Source organism: Engystomops pustulosus, chromosome 4 (assembly GCF_040894005.1).
Source record: "Engystomops pustulosus chromosome 4, aEngPut4.maternal, whole genome shotgun sequence".
In the NCBI taxonomy this organism is placed as follows: Eukaryota; Metazoa; Chordata; class Amphibia; order Anura; family Leptodactylidae; genus Engystomops; species Engystomops pustulosus.
In genome coordinates, this window is record NC_092414.1 from 11327928 (window position 1) to 11347486 (window position 19559).

At 52.9% G+C, this 19559-nt stretch overlaps 1 protein-coding gene across 1 annotated transcript in view; it reads right to left on the minus strand.

Annotated features, from left to right (window-relative positions):
* LARGE1 (LARGE xylosyl- and glucuronyltransferase 1) overlaps positions 1-19559 on the minus strand; it is a 367872-nt gene that overhangs the window by 11293 nt on the left and 337020 nt on the right. The gene's annotated exons all lie outside the window — the stretch shown is intronic.

Sequence of the window (19559 nt, forward strand, 5' to 3'; positions counted from 1 at the left end):
CTCACTGCTGTTACTCTTGGGAAGTCCCGGCTCCGGGTAAAATAATAATGTGACGAGCTCATCCCCCACCTCCTCTCACCAGTGTGACAGCCCCAGAGCCTGCGCCTTAAAGGGGAACAACACAAATTGTATGGCAGTGTATGGTGGGCACAGTATGGCGGTATAGTGCAGAGCAGTATAGTATGTGGGTATGCTGTGGCCCCTGTGACTGATACATTATGGCGGTGTTATGTAGCACTGTAGTGCGGTATATGGATATTATGGATGCGATGCTATTCCTGTGCGGTGCACTAGATGGCAGTAATGTATGGCAGTGTATGGTGGGCACAGTATGGCGGTATAGTGCAGAGCAGTATAGTATGTGTGTATGCTGTGGCCCCTGTGACTGATACATTATGGCGGTGTTATGTAGCACTGTAGTGCGGTATATGGATATTATGGATGCGATGCTGTTCCTGTGCGGTGCACTAGATGGCAGTATTGTATGGCAGTGTATGGCGGACACAGTATGGCGGTATAGTGTAGAGCAGTATAGTATGTGTGTATGCTGTGGCCCCTGAGAATGATACATTATAGCGGTGTTATGTAGCACTGTAGTGCGGTATATGGATATTATGGATGTGATGCTGTTCCCGTGCGGTGCACTAGATGGCAGTATTGTATGGCAGTGTATGGTGGGCACAGTATGGCGGTATAGTGCAGAGCAGTATAGTATGTGTGTATGCTGTAGCCCCTGAGAATGATACATTATGGCGGTGTTATGTAGCACTGTAGTGCGGTATATGGATATTATGGATGCGATGCTGTTCCTGTGCGGTGCACTAGATGGCAGTATTGTATGGCAGTGTATGGCGGACACAGTATGGCGGTATAGTGTAGAGCAGTATAGTATGTGTGTATGCTGTGGCCCCTGTGACTGATACATTATGGCGGTGTTATGTAGCACTGTAGTGCGGTATATGGATATTATGGATGCGATGCTGTTCCCGTGCGGTGCACTAGATGGCAGTATTGTATGGCAGTGTATGGTGGGCACAGTATGGCGGTATAGTGCAGAGCAGTATAGTATGTGTGTATGCTGTGGCCCCTGTGACTGATACATTATGGCGGTGTTATGTAGCACTGTAGTGCGGTATATGGATATTATGGATGCGATGCTGTTCCTGTGCGGTGCACTAGATGGCAGTATTGTATGGCAGTGTATGGCAGACACAGTATGGCGGTATAGTGCAGAGCAGTATAGTATGTGTGTATGCTGTGGCCCCTGTGACTGATACATTATGGCGGTGTTATGTAGCACTGTAGTGCGGTATATGGATATTATGGATGTGATGCTATTCCTGTGCAGTGCACTAGATGGCAGTATTGTATGGCAGTGTATGGCGGACACAGTATGGCGGTATAGTGTAGAGCAGTATAGTATGTGTGTATGCTGTGGCCCCTGAGAATGATACATTATAGCGGTGTTATGTAGCACTGTAGTGCGGTATATGGATATTATGGATGTGATGCTGTTCCCGTGCGGTGCACTAGATGGCAGTATTGTATGGCAGTGTATGGTGGGCACAGTATGGCGGTATAGTGCAGAGCAGTATAGTATGTGTGTATGCTGTGGCCCCTGAAAATGATACATTATGGCGGTGTTATGTAGCACTGTAGTGCGGTATATGGATATTATGGATGCGATGCTGTTCCCGTGCGGTGCACTAGATGGCAGTATTGTATGGCAGTGTATGGTGGGCACAGTATGGCGGTATAGTGCAGAGCAGTATAGTATGTGTGTATGCTGTAGCCCCTGAGAATGATACATTATGGCGGTGTTATGTAGCACTGTAGTGCGGTATATGGATATTATGGATGTGATGCTGTTCCCGTGCGGTGCACTAGATGGCAGTATTGTATGGCAGTGTATGGTGGGCACAGTATGGCGGTATAGTGCAGAGCAGTATAGTATGTGTGTATGCTGTAGCCCCTGAGAATGATACATTATGGCGGTGTTATGTAGCACTGTAGTGCGGTATATGGATATTATGGATGTGATGCTGTTCCCGTGCGGTGCACTAGATGGCAGTATTGTATGGCAGTGTATGGCAGACACAGTATGGCGGTATAGTGCAGAGCAGTATAGTATGTGTGTATGCTGTAGCCCCTGAGAATGATACATTATAGCGGTGTTATGTAGCACTGTAGTGCGGTATATGGATATTATGGATGTGATGCTGTTCCCGTGCGGTGCACTAGATGGCAGTATTGTATGGCAGTGTATGGTGGGCACAGTATGGCGGTATAGTGCAGAGCAGTATAGTATGTGTGTATGCTGTGGCCCCTGAAAATGATACATTATGGCGGTGTTATGTAGCACTGTAGTGCGGTATATGGATATTATGGATGCGATGCTGTTCCCGTGCGGTGCACTAGATGGCAGTATTGTATGGCAGTGTATGGTGGGCACAGTATGGCGGTATAGTGCAGAGCAGCATAGTATGTGTGTATGCTGTGGCCCCTGAGAATGATACATTATGGCGGTGTTATGTAGCACTGTAGTGCGGTATATGGATATTATGGATGTGATGCTATTCCTGTGCAGTGCACTAGATGGCAGTATTGTATGGCAGTGTATGGCGGACACAGTATGGCGGTATAGTGCAGAGCAGTATAGTATGTGTGTATGCTGTGGCCCCTGAGAATGATACATTATGGCGGTGTTATGTAGCACTGTAGTGCGGTATATGGATATTATGGATGTGATGCTATTCCTGTGCGGTGCACTAGATGGCAGTATTGTATGGCAGTGTATGGTGGACACAGTATGGCGGTATAGTGCAGAGCAGTATAGTATGTGTGTATGCTGCTGCCCCTGAGAATGATACATTATGGCGGTGTTATGTAGCACTGTAGTGCGGTATATGGATATTATGGATGCGATGCTGTTCCCGTGCGGTGCACTAGATGGCAGTATTGTATGGCAGTGTATGGTGGACACAGTATGGCGGTATAGTGCAGAGCAGTATAGTATGTGTGTATGCTGTAGCCCCTGAGAATGATACATTATGGCGGTGTTATGTAGCACTGTAGTGCGGTATATGGATATTATGGATGCGATGCTGTTCCCGTGCGGTGCACTAGATGGCAGTATTGTATGGCAGTGTATGGTGGGCACAGTATGGCGGTATAGTGCAGAGCAGCATAGTATGTGTGTATGCTGTGGCCCCTGAGAATGATACATTATGGCGGTGTTATGTAGCACTGTAGTGCGGTATATGGATATTATGGATGTGATGCTGTTCCCGTGCGGTGCACTAGATGGCAGTATTGTATGGCAGTGTATGGTGGGCACAGTATGGCGGTATAGTGCAGAGCAGTATAGTATGTGGGTATGCTGTGGCCCCTGAGAATGATACATTATGGCGGTGTTATGTAGCACTGTAGTGCGGTATATGGATATTATGGATGTGATGCTATTCCTGTGCAGTGCACTAGATGGCAGTATTGTATGGCAGTGTATGGCGGACACAGTATGGCGGTATAGTGCAGAGCAGTATAGTATGTGTGTATGCTGTGGCCCCTGAGAATGATACATTATGGCGGTGTTATGTAGCACTGTAGTGCGGTATATGGATATTATGGATGTGATGCTATTCCTGTGCGGTGCACTAGATGGCAGTATTGTATGGCAGTGTATGGTGGACACAGTATGGCGGTATAGTGCAGAGCAGTATAGTATGTGTGTATGCTGCTGCCCCTGAGAATGATACATTATGGCGGTGTTATGTAGCACTGTAGTGCGGTATATGGATATTATGGATGCGATGCTGTTCCCGTGCGGTGCACTAGATGGCAGTATTGTATGGCAGTGTATGGTGGACACAGTATGGCGGTATAGTGCAGAGCAGTATAGTATGTGTGTATGCTGTAGCCCCTGAGAATGATACATTATGGCGGTGTTATGTAGCACTGTAGTGCGGTATATGGATATTATGGATGCGATGCTGTTCCCGTGCGGTGCACTAGATGGCAGTATTGTATGGCAGTGTATGGTGGGCACAGTATGGCGGTATAGTGCAGAGCAGCATAGTATGTGTGTATGCTGTGGCCCCTGAGAATGATACATTATGGCGGTGTTATGTAGCACTGTAGTGCGGTATATGGATATTATGGATGCGATGCTGTTCCCGTGCGGTGCACTAGATGGCAGTATTGTATGGCAGTGTATGGTGGGCACAGTATGGCGGTATAGTGCAGAGCAGCATAGTATGTGTGTATGCTGTAGCCCCTGAGAATGATACATTATGGCGGTGTTATGTAGCACTGTAGTGCGGTATATGGATATTATGGATGCGATGCTGTTCCCGTGCGGTGCACTAGATGGCAGTAGAGCGCTCCACCAGACACTGAGGCCTCACACTGCAAAATACAATCCACTAACCTTCAAGTCTCCCCCATTTATCTGTAAGTCCCCGCTATAGCGGCTGTCAGGCGGGGGCGGGGCAGGGGATCACACATTTCGGGTGTTTGACCAAAGAAAATGAAAGTCGTTTAACCCCTTCTCAGTCGGAATGACGCAACGTCTGACGTCTCTGCTGAGGCCATGACGGACGGGGATTGATGGGGGAAGAGACCCCAGAACAAGATGTGTTAGGGGGTCCCCACCCAAAAGTCTATGGACAGCCAATGCAGGGTATGATGGCTTCCCCTGCACTCAATATCCTTGTGGTGTGTATAATGAGGTTCTGCAGCAGCTGAAGTGTGTATAATGAGGTTCTGCAGCAGCTGAGGTGTGTATTATAATGTTCTGCAGCAGCAGAGGTGTGTATAATGATGTTCTGCAGCAGCGGAGGTGTGTATAATGATGTTCTGCAGCAGCTGAGGTGTGTATAATGATGTTCTGCAGCAGCTGAGGTGTGTATAATGATGTTCTGCAGCAGCTAAGGTGTGTATTATGAGGCTCTGCAGTAGCTGAGGTGTGTATTATGGTGTTCTGCAGCAGCTGAGGTGTGTATAATGATCTTCTGCAGCAGCTGAGGTGTGTATTATGATATTCTGCAGCAGCTGAGGTGTGTATTATGATGTTCTGCAGCAGCTGAGGTGTGTATTATGATATTCTGCAGCAGCTGTGGTGTGTATTATGATGTTCTGCAGCAGCAGAGGTGTGTATTATGATGTTCTGCAGCAGCTGAGGTGTGTATAATGATCTTCTGCAGCAGCTGAGGTGTGTATTATGATATTCTGCAGCAGCTGAGGTGTGTATAATGATCTTCTGCAGCAGCTGAGGTGTGTATTATGATGTTGTGCAGCAGCTGAGGTGTGTATTATGATGTTGTGCAGCAGCTGAGGTGTGTATTATGAGGTTCTGCAGCAGCTGAGGTGTGTATTATGAGGTTCTGCAGCAGCTGAGGTGTGTATTATGAGGTTCTGCAGCAGCTAAGGTGTGTATTATGAGGTTCTGCAGCAGCTGTGGTGTGTATTGTGATGTCCTGCGGCAGCTGAGGTGTGTATTATGATGTTGTGCAGCAGCAGAGGTGTGTATTATGATGTTCTGCAGCAGCTGAGGTGTGTATTATGATGTTCTGCAGTAGTTGAGGTGTGTATTATGATGTTCTGCAGCAGCAGAGGTGTGTATTATGATGTTCTGCAGCAGCTGAGGTGTGTATTATGATGTTCTGCAGCAGCTGAGGTGTGTATTATGATGTTCTGCAGCAGCTGAGGTGTGTATTATGATGTTCTGCAGCAGCTGAGGTGTGTATTATGATGTTGTGCAGCAGCTGAGGTGTGTATTATGATGTTGTGCAGCAGCAGAGGTGTGTATTATGATGTTGTGCAGCAGCTGAGGTGTGTATTATGATGTTCTGCAGCAGCTGAGGTGTGTATTATGATGTTGTGCAGCAGCTGAGGTGTGTATTATGATGTTGTGCAGCAGCAGAGGTGTGTATTATGATGTTGTGCAGCAGCTGAGGTGTGTATTATGATGTTGTGCAGCAGCTGAGGTGTGTATTATGATGTTCTGCAGCAGCTGGGGTGTGTATTATTAATACTTTTAACCGTGCATTATCTGGCGGTATTATATTCCCGCCATTGTGTACCTATAAATAAGCGCTGATGTTGCGGCTGGCTGCTGGTGCCACGTGTGACGGCTCCATAGTGACAGATCCTGCGGTGACTTTGTAGTGGACGCGCTCCGGGGGGCGCTATACCGTCTGTGCGCACAGCGGGGGGGGGGGGGGGGGGGGCCTTGTAGCGATGTCATTACAGATTATTAGCGGAGACTGTGTATAATACGCTACAGAATTGTGAATGCAGCTTTGGGTGTGATTGGAGGACTGTGATTGGTAACTGCAGCAGAAATGAGCAATGCAATCAACTTGTGCCGGGGAAAGTAAGGGTTAATTCCCTGTATGATGAGAGCCAATCAGTGAGCAGAAAGCTCCTCTCCGGTTATACACTGGTGACAATGTGACCATTAGGGGGAACTAATAAGTACAAAGGAGATGTATACGTCTGTATGCAGAGGGCTCCCCCTTGTGGTGCATCCTATACCAGGGATATACACCACATATCACAAGGGTATATACCTCACATCCAGCCAGGGACATACACCTCATACAGCCAGGAATATATACCCCATCCCACCAGGGATATACACCCCATCCCACCAGGGATATACACCCCATCCCACCAGGGATATACACCCCATCCCACCAGGGATATACACCCCATCCCACCAGATATACACCCTGTCCCACCAAGGATGTACACTCCATCCCACCAGGGATATACACCCCATCCCACCAGGGATATACACCCCATCCCACCAGGGATATACACCCCATCCCACCAGATATACACCCCGTCCCACCAGGGATAAACACCCCATCCCACCAGGGATATACACCCCATCCCACCAGGGATATACACCCCATCCCACCAGAGATGTACACCCCATCCCACCAGGGATGTACACCCCATCCCACCAGATATACACCCCATCCCACCAGGAATATACACCCCATCCCACCAGGGATGTACACTCCATCCCACCAGAGATATACACCCCATCCCACCAGGCATATACACCCCATCCCACCAGATATACACCCCATCCCACCAGATATACACCCCATCCCACCAGGGATATACACCCCATCCCACCAGGCATATACACCCCATCCCACCAGATATACACCCCATCCCACCAGATATACACCCCATCCCACCAGGGATATACACCCCATCCCACCAGGGATGTACACCCCATCCCACCAGGCATGTACACCCCATCCCACCAGGCATATACACCCTATCCCACCAGATATACACCCCATCCCACCAGGCATATACACCCCATCCCACCAGGGATATACACCCCATCCCACCAGGCATATACACCCCATCCCACCAGGCATATACACCCCATCCCACCAGGGATATACACCCCATCCCACCAGGCATGTACACCCCATCCCACCAGGCATATACACCCCATCCCACCAGGGATATACACCCCATCCCGCCAGATATACACCCCATCCCACCAGGGATATACGCCCCATCCCACCAGGCATATACACCCCATCCCACCAGGGATATACACCCCATCCCACCAGGGATATACACCCCATCCCACCAGATATACACCCCATCCCACCAGGGATATACACCCTATCCCACCAGATATACACCCCATCCCACCAGGCATATACACCCCATCCCACCAGGCATATACACCCCATCCCACCAGGGATATACACCCCATCCCACCAGGCATATACACCCCATCCCACCAGGCATATACACCCCATCCCACCAGGCATGTACACCCCATCCCACCAGGGATATACACCCCATCCCACCAGATATACACCCCATCCCACCAGGCATATACACCCCATCCCACCAGATATACACCCCATCCCACCAGGCATATACACCCCATCCCACCAGGGATATACACCCCATCCCACCAGGGATGTACACACCATCCCACCAGGGCTATACACCCCATCCCACCAGGGATGTACACCCCATCCCACCAGGGATATACACCCCATCCCACCAGGGATATACACCCCATCCCACCAGGGATATACACCCCATCCCACCAGATATACACCCTGTCCCACCAAAGATGTACACTCCATCCCACCAGGGATATACACCCCATCCCACCAGGGATATACACCCCATCCCACCAGGGATATACACCCCATCCCACCAGATATACACCCCGTCCCACCAGGGATATACACCCTATCCCACCAGATATACACCCCATCCCACCAGGCATATACACCCCATCCCACCAGATATACACCCCATCCCACCAGATATACACCCCATCCCACCAGGGATGTACACCCCATCCCACCAGATATACACCCCATCCCACCAGGCATGTACACCCCATCCCACCAGGCATGTACACCCCATCCCACCAGATATACACCCTATCCCACCAGATATACACCCCATCCCACCAGGCATATACACCCCATCCCACCAGGCATATACACCCCATCCCACCAGGGATATACACCCCATCCCACCAGGCATATACACCCCATCCCACCAGGGATATACACCCCATCCCACCAGGCATATACACCCCATCCCACCAGGCATGTACACCCCATCCCACCAGGGATATACACCCCATCCCACCAGATATACACCCCATCCCACCAGGCATATACACCCCATCCCACCAGATATACACCCCATCCCACCAGGCAAATACACCCCATCCCACCAGGGATATACACCCCATCCCACCAGGGATGTACACACCATCCCACCAGGGCTATACACCCCATCCCACCAGGGATGTACACCCCATCCCACCAGGGATGTACACCCCATCCCACCAGGGATATACACCCCATCCCACCAGGGATATACACCCTATCCCACCAGATATACACCCTATCCCACCAGATATACACCCTGTTCCACCAAGGATGTACACTCCATCCCACCAGGGATATACACCCCATCCCACCAGGCATATACATCCCATCCCACCAGGGATATACACCCCATCCCACCAGATATACACCCCGTCCCACCAGGGATATACACCCCATCCCACCAGGCATATACACCCCATCCCACCAGGGATATACACCCCATCCCACCAGATATACACCCCATCCCACCAGGGATATACACCCTATCCCACCAGATATACACCCTATCCCACCACATTTACACCCTGTTCCACCAAGGATGTACACTCCATCCCACCAGGGATATACACCCCATCCCACCAGGCATATACACCCCATCCCACCAGGAATATACACCCCATCCCACCAGATATACACCCCGTCCCACCAGGGATATACACCCTATCCCACCAGATATACACCCCATCCCACCAGGCATATACACCCCATCCCACCAGATATACACCCCATCCCACCAGATATACACCCCATCCCACCAGGCATGTACACCCCATCCCACCAGGCATATACACCCTATCCCACCAGATATACACCCCATCCCACCAGGGATATACACCCCATCCCACCAGGCATATACACCCCATCCCACCAGGCATATACACCCCATCCCACCAGGCATGTACACCCCATCCCACCAGGGATATACACCCCATCCCACTAGATATACACCCCATCCCACCAGGGATATACACCCCATCCCACCAGGGATGTACACACCATCCCACCAGGGCTATACACCCCATCCCACCAGGCATATACACCCCATCCCACCAGGCATGTACACCCCATCCCACCAGGCATGTACACCCCATCCCACCAGGGATATACACCCCATCCCACCAGATATACACCCCATCCCACCAGGCATATACACCCCATCCCACCAGGCATGTACACCCCATCCCACCAGGCATGTACACCCCATCCCACCAGGCATATACACCCCATCCCACCAGGGATATACACCCCATCCCGCCAGATATACACCCCATCCCACCAGGGATATACACCCCATCCCACCAGGCATATACACCCCATCCCACCAGGCATATACACCCCATCCCACCAGGGATATACACCCCATCCCACCAGGGATATACACCCCATCCCACCAGGCATATACACCCCATCCCACCAGGCATGTACACCCCATCCCACCAGGGATATACACCCCATCCCACCAGATATACACCCCATCCCACCAGGCATATACACCCCATCCCACCAGATATACACCCCATCCCACCAGGCATATACACCCCATCCCACCAGGCATGTACACCCCATCCCGCCAGATATACACCCCATCCCACCAGGGATATACACCCCATCCCACCAGATATACACCCCATCCCACCAGGCATATACACCCCATCCCACCAGATATACACCCCATCCCACCAGGCATATACACCCCATCCCACCAGGGATATACACCCCATCCCACCAGGCATATACACCCCATCCCACCAGATATACACCCCATCCCACCAGGCATATACACCCCATCCCACCAGGGATATACACCCCATCCCACCAGGCATATACACCCCATCCCACCAGGCATGTACACCCCATCCCACCAGGCATATACACCCCATCCCACCAGGGATATACACCCCATCCCGCCAGATATACACCCCATCCCACCAGGGATATACGCCCCATCCCACCAGGCATATACACCCCATCCCACCAGGGATATACACCCCATCCCACCAGGGATATCCACCCCATCCCACCAGGGATATACACCCCATCCCACCAGAGATGTACACCCCATCCCACCAGGGATATACACCCCATCCCACCAGGCATATACACCCCATCCCACCAGGCATGTACACCCCATCCCACCAGGCATATACACCCCATCCCACCAGGGATATACACCCCATCCCGCCAGATATACACCCCATCCCACCAGGGATATACGCCCCATCCCACCAGGCATATACACCCCATCCCACCAGGGATATACACCCCATCCCACCAGGGATATACACCCCATCCCACCAGGGATATACACCCCATCCCACCAGAGATGTACACCCCATCCCACCAGGGATGTACACCCCATCCCACCAGATATACACCCCATCCCACCAGGGATGTACACTCCATCCCACCAGAGATATACAACCCATCCCACCAGGCATATACACCCTATCCCACCAGATATACACCCTATCCCACCAGATATACACCCCATCCCACCAGGCATATACACCCCATCCCACCAGATATACACCCCATCCCACCAGGCATATACACCCCATCCCACCAGATATACACCCCATCCCACCAGATATACACCCCATCCCACCAGATATACACCCCATCCCACCAGGGATATACACCCCATCCCACCAGATATACACCCCATCCCACCAGGCATGTACACCCCATCCCACCAGATATACACCCCATCCCACCAGATATACACCCCATCCCACCAGGGATATACACCCCATCCCACCAGATATACACCCCATCCCACCAGATATACACCCCATCCCACCAGATATACACCCCATCCCACCAGGGATGTACACCCCATCCCACCAGATGTACACCCCATCCCACCAGGGATATCCACCCCATCCCACCAGGGATATACACCCCATCCCACCAGAGATGTACACCCCATCCCACCAGGGATATACACCCCATCCCACCAGGCATATACACCCCATCCCACCAGGCATGTACACCCCATCCCACCAGGCATATACACCCCATCCCACCAGGGATATACACCCCATCCCGCCAGATATACACCCCATCCCACCAGGGATATACGCCCCATCCCACCAGGCATATACACCCCATCCCACCAGGGATATACACCCCATCCCACCAGGGATATACACCCCATCCCACCAGGGATATACACCCCATCCCACCAGAGATGTACACCCCATCCCACCAGGGATGTACACCCCATCCCACCAGATATACACCCCATCCCACCAGGGATGTACACTCCATCCCACCAGAGATATACAACCCATCCCACCAGGCATATACACCCTATCCCACCAGATATACACCCTATCCCACCAGATATACACCCCATCCCACCAGGCATATACACCCCATCCCACCAGATATACACCCCATCCCACCAGATATACACCCCATCCCACCAGATATACACCCCATCCCACCAGGGATATACACCCCATCCCACCAGATATACACCCCATCCCACCAGGCATGTACACCCCATCCCACCAGATATACACCCCATCCCACCGGGGATATACACCCCATCCCACCAGGGATATACACCCCATCCCACCAGATATACACCCCATCCCACCAGATATACACCCCATCCCACCAGATATACACCCCATCCCACCAGGGATGTACACCCCATCCCACCAGATGTACACCCCATCCCACCAGGGATATACACCCCATCCCACCAGATATACACCCCATCCCACCAGATATACACCCCATCCCACCAGATATACACCCCATCCCACCAGGGATATACACCCCATCCCACCAGGCATGTACACCCCATCCCACCAGGCATATACACCCTATCCCACCAGATATACACCCCATCCCACCAGGCATATACACCCCATCCCACCAGGCATATACACCCCATCCCACCAGGGATATACACCCCATCCCACCAGGCATATACACCCCATCCCACCAGGGATATACACCCCATCCCACCAGGCATATACACCCCATCCCACCAGGCATGTACACCCCATCCCACCAGGGATATACACCCCATCCCACCAGATATACACCCCATCCCACCAGGCATATACACCCCATCCCACCAGATATACACCCCATCCCACCAGGCATATACACCCCATCCCACCAGGGATATACACCCCATCCCACCAGGGATGTACACACCATCCCACCAGGGCTATACACCCCATCCCACCAGGGCTATACACCCCATCCCACCAGGGATGTACAACCCATCCCACCAGGGATATACACCCCATCCCACCAGGGATATACACCCCATCCCACCAGATATACACCCTGTCCCACCAAAGATGTACACTCCATCCCACCAGGGATATACACCCCATCCCACCAGGGATATACACCCCATCCCACCAGGGATATACACCCCATCCCACCAGATATACACCCCGTCCCACCAGGGATATACACCCTATCCCACCAGATATACACCCCATCCCACCAGGCATATACACCCCATCCCACCAGATATACACCCCATCCCACCAGATATACACCCCATCCCACCAGGGATGTACACCCCATCCCACCAGATATACACCCCATCCCACCAGGCATGTACACCCCATCCCACCAGGCATATACACCCTATCCCACCAGATATACACCCCATCCCACCAGGCATATACACCCCATCCCACCAGGGATATACACCCCATCCCACCAGGCATATACACCCCATCCCACCAGGCATGTACACCCCATCCCACCAGGCATATACACCCCATCCCACCAGGGATATACACCCCATCCCGCCAGATATACACCCCATCCCACCAGGGATATACGCCCCATCCCACCAGGCATATACACCCCATCCCACCAGGGATATACACCCCATCCCACCAGGGATATCCACCCCATCCCACCAGGGATATACACCCCATCCCACCAGAGATGTACACCCCATCCCACCAGGGATATACACCCCATCCCACCAGGCATATACACCCCATCCCACCAGGCATGTACACCCCATCCCACCAGGCATATACACCCCATCCCACCAGGGATATACACCCCATCCCGCCAGATATACACCCCATCCCACCAGGGATATACGCCCCATCCCACCAGGCATATACACCCCATCCCACCAGGGATATACACCCCATCCCACCAGGGATATACACCCCATCCCACCAGAGATGTACACCCCATCCCACCAGGGATGTACACCCCATCCCACCAGATATACACCCCATCCCACCAGGGATGTACACTCCATCCCACCAGAGATATACAACCCATCCCACCAGGCATATACACCCTATCCCACCAGATATACACCCTATCCCACCAGATATACACCCCATCCCACCAGGCATATACACCCCATCCCACCAGATATACACCCCATCCCACCAGATATACACCCCATCCCACCAGATATACACCCCATCCCACCAGGGATATACACCCCATCCCACCAGATATACACCCCATCCCACCAGGCATGTACACCCCATCCCACCAGATATACACCCCATCCCACCAGATATACACCCCATCCCACCAGGGATATACACCCCATCCCACCAGATATACACCCCATCCCACCAGATATACACCCCATCCCACCAGATATACACCCCATCCCACCAGGGATGTACACCCCATCCCACCAGATGTACACCCCATCCCACCAGGGATATACACCCCGTCCCACCAGATATACACCCCATCCCACCAGATATACACCCCATCCCACCAGATATACACCCCATCCCACCAGGGATATACACCCCATCCCACCAGGCATGTACACCCCATCCCACCAGGCATATACACCCTATCCCACCAGATATACACCCCATCCCACCAGATATACACCCCATCCCACCAGGGATGTACACCCCATCCCACCAGATGTACACCCCATCCCACCAGGGATATACACCCCGTCCCACCAGATATACACCCCATCCCACCAGATATACACCCCATCCCACCAGATATACACCCCATCCCACCAGGGATATACACCCCATCCCACCAGGCATATACACCCCATCCCACCAGGCATATACACCCCATCCCACCAGGGATATACACCCCATCCCACCAGGCATATACACCCCATCCCACCAGGGATATACACCCCATCCCACCAGGCATATACACCCCATCCCACCAGGCATGTACACCCCATCCCACCAGGGATATACACCCCATCCCACCAGATATACACCCCATCCCACCAGGCATATACACCCCATCCCACCAGATATACACCCCATCCCACCAGGCATATACACCCCATCCCACCAGGGATATACACCCCATCCCACCAGGGATGTACACACCATCCCACCAGGGCTATACACCCCATCCCACCAGGGATGTACACCCCATCCCACCAGGGATGTACACCCCATCCCACCAGGGATATACATCCCATCCCACCAGGGATATACACCCTATCCCACCAGATATACACCCTATCCCACCAGATATACACCCTGTTCCACCAAGGATGTACACTCCATCCCACCAGGGATATAAACCCCATCCCACCAGGGATATACACCCCATCCCACCAGGGATATACACCCCATCCCACCAGGGATGTACACACCATCCCACCAGGGCTATACACCCCATCCCACCAGGGATGTACACCCCATCCCACCAGGGATATACACCCCATCCCACCAGGGATATACACCCCATCCCACCAGGGATATACACCCCATCCCACCAGATATACACCCTGTCCCACCAAAGATGTACACTCCATCCCACCAGGGATATACACCCCATCCCACCAGGGATATACACCCCATCCCACCAGGGATATACACCCCATCCCACCAGATATACACCCCGTCCCACCAGGGATATACACCCTATCCCACCAGATATACACCCCATCCCACAAGGCATATACACCCCATCCCACCAGATATACACCCCATCCCACCAGATATACACCCCATCCCACCAGATATACACCCCATCCCACCAGGGATGTACACCCCATCCCAACAGATATACACCCCATCCCACCAGGCATGTACACCCCATCCCACCAGGCATATACACCCTATCCCACCAGATATACACCCCATCCCACCAGGCATATACACCCCATCCCACCAGGGATATACACCCCATCCCACCAGGCATATACACCCCATCCCACCAGGCATGTACACCCCATCCCACCAGGCATATACACCCCATCCCACCAGGCATGTACACCCCATCCCACCAGGCATATACACCCCATCCCACCAGGGATATACACCCCATCCCGCCAGATATACACCCCATCCCACCAGGGATATACGCCCCATCCCACCAGGCATATACACCCCATCCCACCAGGGATATACACCCCATCCCACCAGGGATATCCACCCCATCCCACCAGGGATATACACCCCATCCCACCAGAGATGTACACCCCATCCCACCAGGGATATACACCCCATCCCACCAGGCATATACACCCCATCCCACCAGGCATGTACACCCCATCCCACCAGGCATATACACCCCATCCCACCAGGGATATACACCCCATCCCGCCAGATATACACCCCATCCCACCAGGGATATACGCCCCATCCCACCAGGCATATACACCCCATCCCACCAGGGATATACACCCCATCCCACCAGGGATATACACCCCATCCCACCAGAGATGTACACCCCATCCCACCAGGGATGTACACCCCATCCCACCAGATATACACCCCATCCCACCAGGGATGTACACTCCATCCCACCAGAGATATACAACCCATCCCACCAGGCATATACACCCTATCCCACCAGATATACACCCTATCCCACCAGATATACACCCCATCCCACCAGGCATATACACCCCATCCCACCAGATATACACCCCATCCCACCAGATATACACCCCATCCCACCAGATATACACCCCATCCCACCAGGGATATACACCCCATCCCACCAGATATACACCCCATCCCACCAGGCATGTACACCCCATCCCACCAGATATACACCCCATCCCACCAGATATACACCCCATCCCACCAGGGATATACACCCCATCCCACCAGATATACACCCCATCCCACCAGATATACACCCCATCCCACCAGGGATGTACACCCCATCCCACCAGATGTACACCCCATCCCACCAGGGATATACACCCCATCCCACCAGATATACACCCCATCCCACCAGATATACACCCCATCCCACCAGGGATATACACCCCATCCCACCAGGCATATACACCCTATCCCACCAGATATACACCCCATCCCACCAGGCATATACACCCCATCCCACCAGGCATATACACCCCATCCCACCAGGGATATACACCCCATCCCACCAGGCATATACACCCCATCCCACCAGGGATATACACCCCATCCCACCAGGCATATACACCCCATCCCACCAGGCATGTACACCCCATCCCACCAGGGATATACACCCCATCCCACCAGATATACACCCCATCCCACCAGGCATATACACCCCATCCCACCAGATATACACCCCATCCCACCAGGCATATACACCCCATCCCACCAGGGATATACACCCCATCCCACCAGGGATGTACACACCATCCCACCAGGGCTATACACCCCATCCCACCAGGGATGTACACCCCATCCCACCAGGGATGTACACCCCATCCCACCAGGGATATACACCCCATCCCACCAGGGATATACACCCTATCCCACCAGATATACACCCTATCCCACCAGATATACACCCTGTTCCACCAAGGATGTACACTCCATCCCACCAGGGATATACACCCCATCCCACCAGGCATATACATCCCATCCCACCAGGGATATACACCCCATCCCACCAGATATACACCCCGTCCCACCAGGGATATACACCCCATCCCACCAGGCATATACACCCCATCCCACCAGGGATATACACCCCATCCCACCAGATATACACCCCATCCCACCAGGGATATACACCCTATCCCACCAGATATACACCCTATCCCACCAGATTTACACCCTGTTCCACCAAGGATGTACACTCCATCCCACCAGGGATATACACCCCATCCCACCAGGCATATACACCCCATCCCACCAGGAATATACACCCCATCCCACCAGATATACACCCCGTCCCACCAGGGATATACACCCTATCCCACCAGATATACACCCCATCCCACCAGGCATATACACCCCATCCCACCAGATATACACCCCATCCCACCAGATATACACCCCATCCCACCAGATATACACCCCATCCCACCAGGCATGTACACCCCATCCCACCAGGCATATACACCCTATCCCACCAGATATACACCCCATCCCACCAGGGATATACACCCCATCCCACCAGGCATATACACCCCATCCCACCAGGCATATACACCCCATCCCACCAGGCATGTACACCCCATCCCACCAGGGATATACACCCCATCCCACTAGATATACACCCCATCCCACCAGGGATATACACCCCATCCCACCAGGGATGTACACACCATCCCACCAGGGCTATACACCCCATCCCACCAGGCATATACACCCCATCCCACCAGGCATGTACACCCCATCCCACCAGGCATGTACACCCCATCCCACCAGGCATGTACACCCCATCCCACCAGGGATATACACCCCATCCCACCAGATATACACCCCATCCCACCAGGCATATACACCCCATCCCACCAGGCATGTACACCCCATCCCACCAGGGATATACACCCCATCCCACCAGGCATGTACACCCCATCCCACCAGGCATATACACCCCATCCCACCAGGGATATACACCCCATCCCGCCAGATATACACCCCATCCCACCAGGGATATACACCCCATCCCACCAGGCATATACACCCCATCCCACCAGGGATATACACCCCGTCCCACCAGATATACACCCCATCCCACCAGATATACACCCCATCCCACCAGATATACACCCCATCCCACCAGGGATATACACCCCATCCCACCAGGCATGTACACCCCATCCCACCAGGCATATACACCCTATCCCACCAGATATACACCCCATCCCACCAGATATACACCCCATCCCACCAGGGATGTACACCCCATCCCACCAGATGTACACCCCATCCCACCAGGGATATACACCCCGTCCCACCAGATATACACCCCATCCCACCAGATATACACCCCATCCCACCAGATATACACCCCATCCCACCAGGGATATACACCCCATCCCACCAGGCATATACACCCCATCCCACCAGGCATATACACCCCATCCCACCAGGGATATACACCCCATCCCACCAGGCATATACACCCCATCCCACCAGGGATATACACCCCATCCCACCAGGCATATACACCCCATCCCACCAGGCATGTACACCCCATCCCACCAGGGATATACACCCCATCCCACCAGATATACACCCCATCCCACCAGGCATATACACCCCATCCCACCAGATATACACCCCATCCCACCAGGCATATACACCCCATCCCACCAGGGATATACACCCCATCCCACCAGGGATGTACACACCATCCCACCAGGGCTATACACCCCATCCCACCAGGGATGTACACCCCATCCCACCAGGGATGTACACCCCATCCCACCAGGGATATACATCCCATCCCACCAGGGATATACACCCTATCCCACCAGATATACACCCTATCCCACCAGATATACACCCTGTTCCACCAAGGATGTACACTCCATCCCACCAGGGATATAAACCCCATCCCACCAGGGATATACACCCCATCCCACCAGGGATATACACCCCATCCCACCAGGGATGTACACACCATCCCACCAGGGCTATACACCCCATCCCACCAGGGATGTACACCCCATCC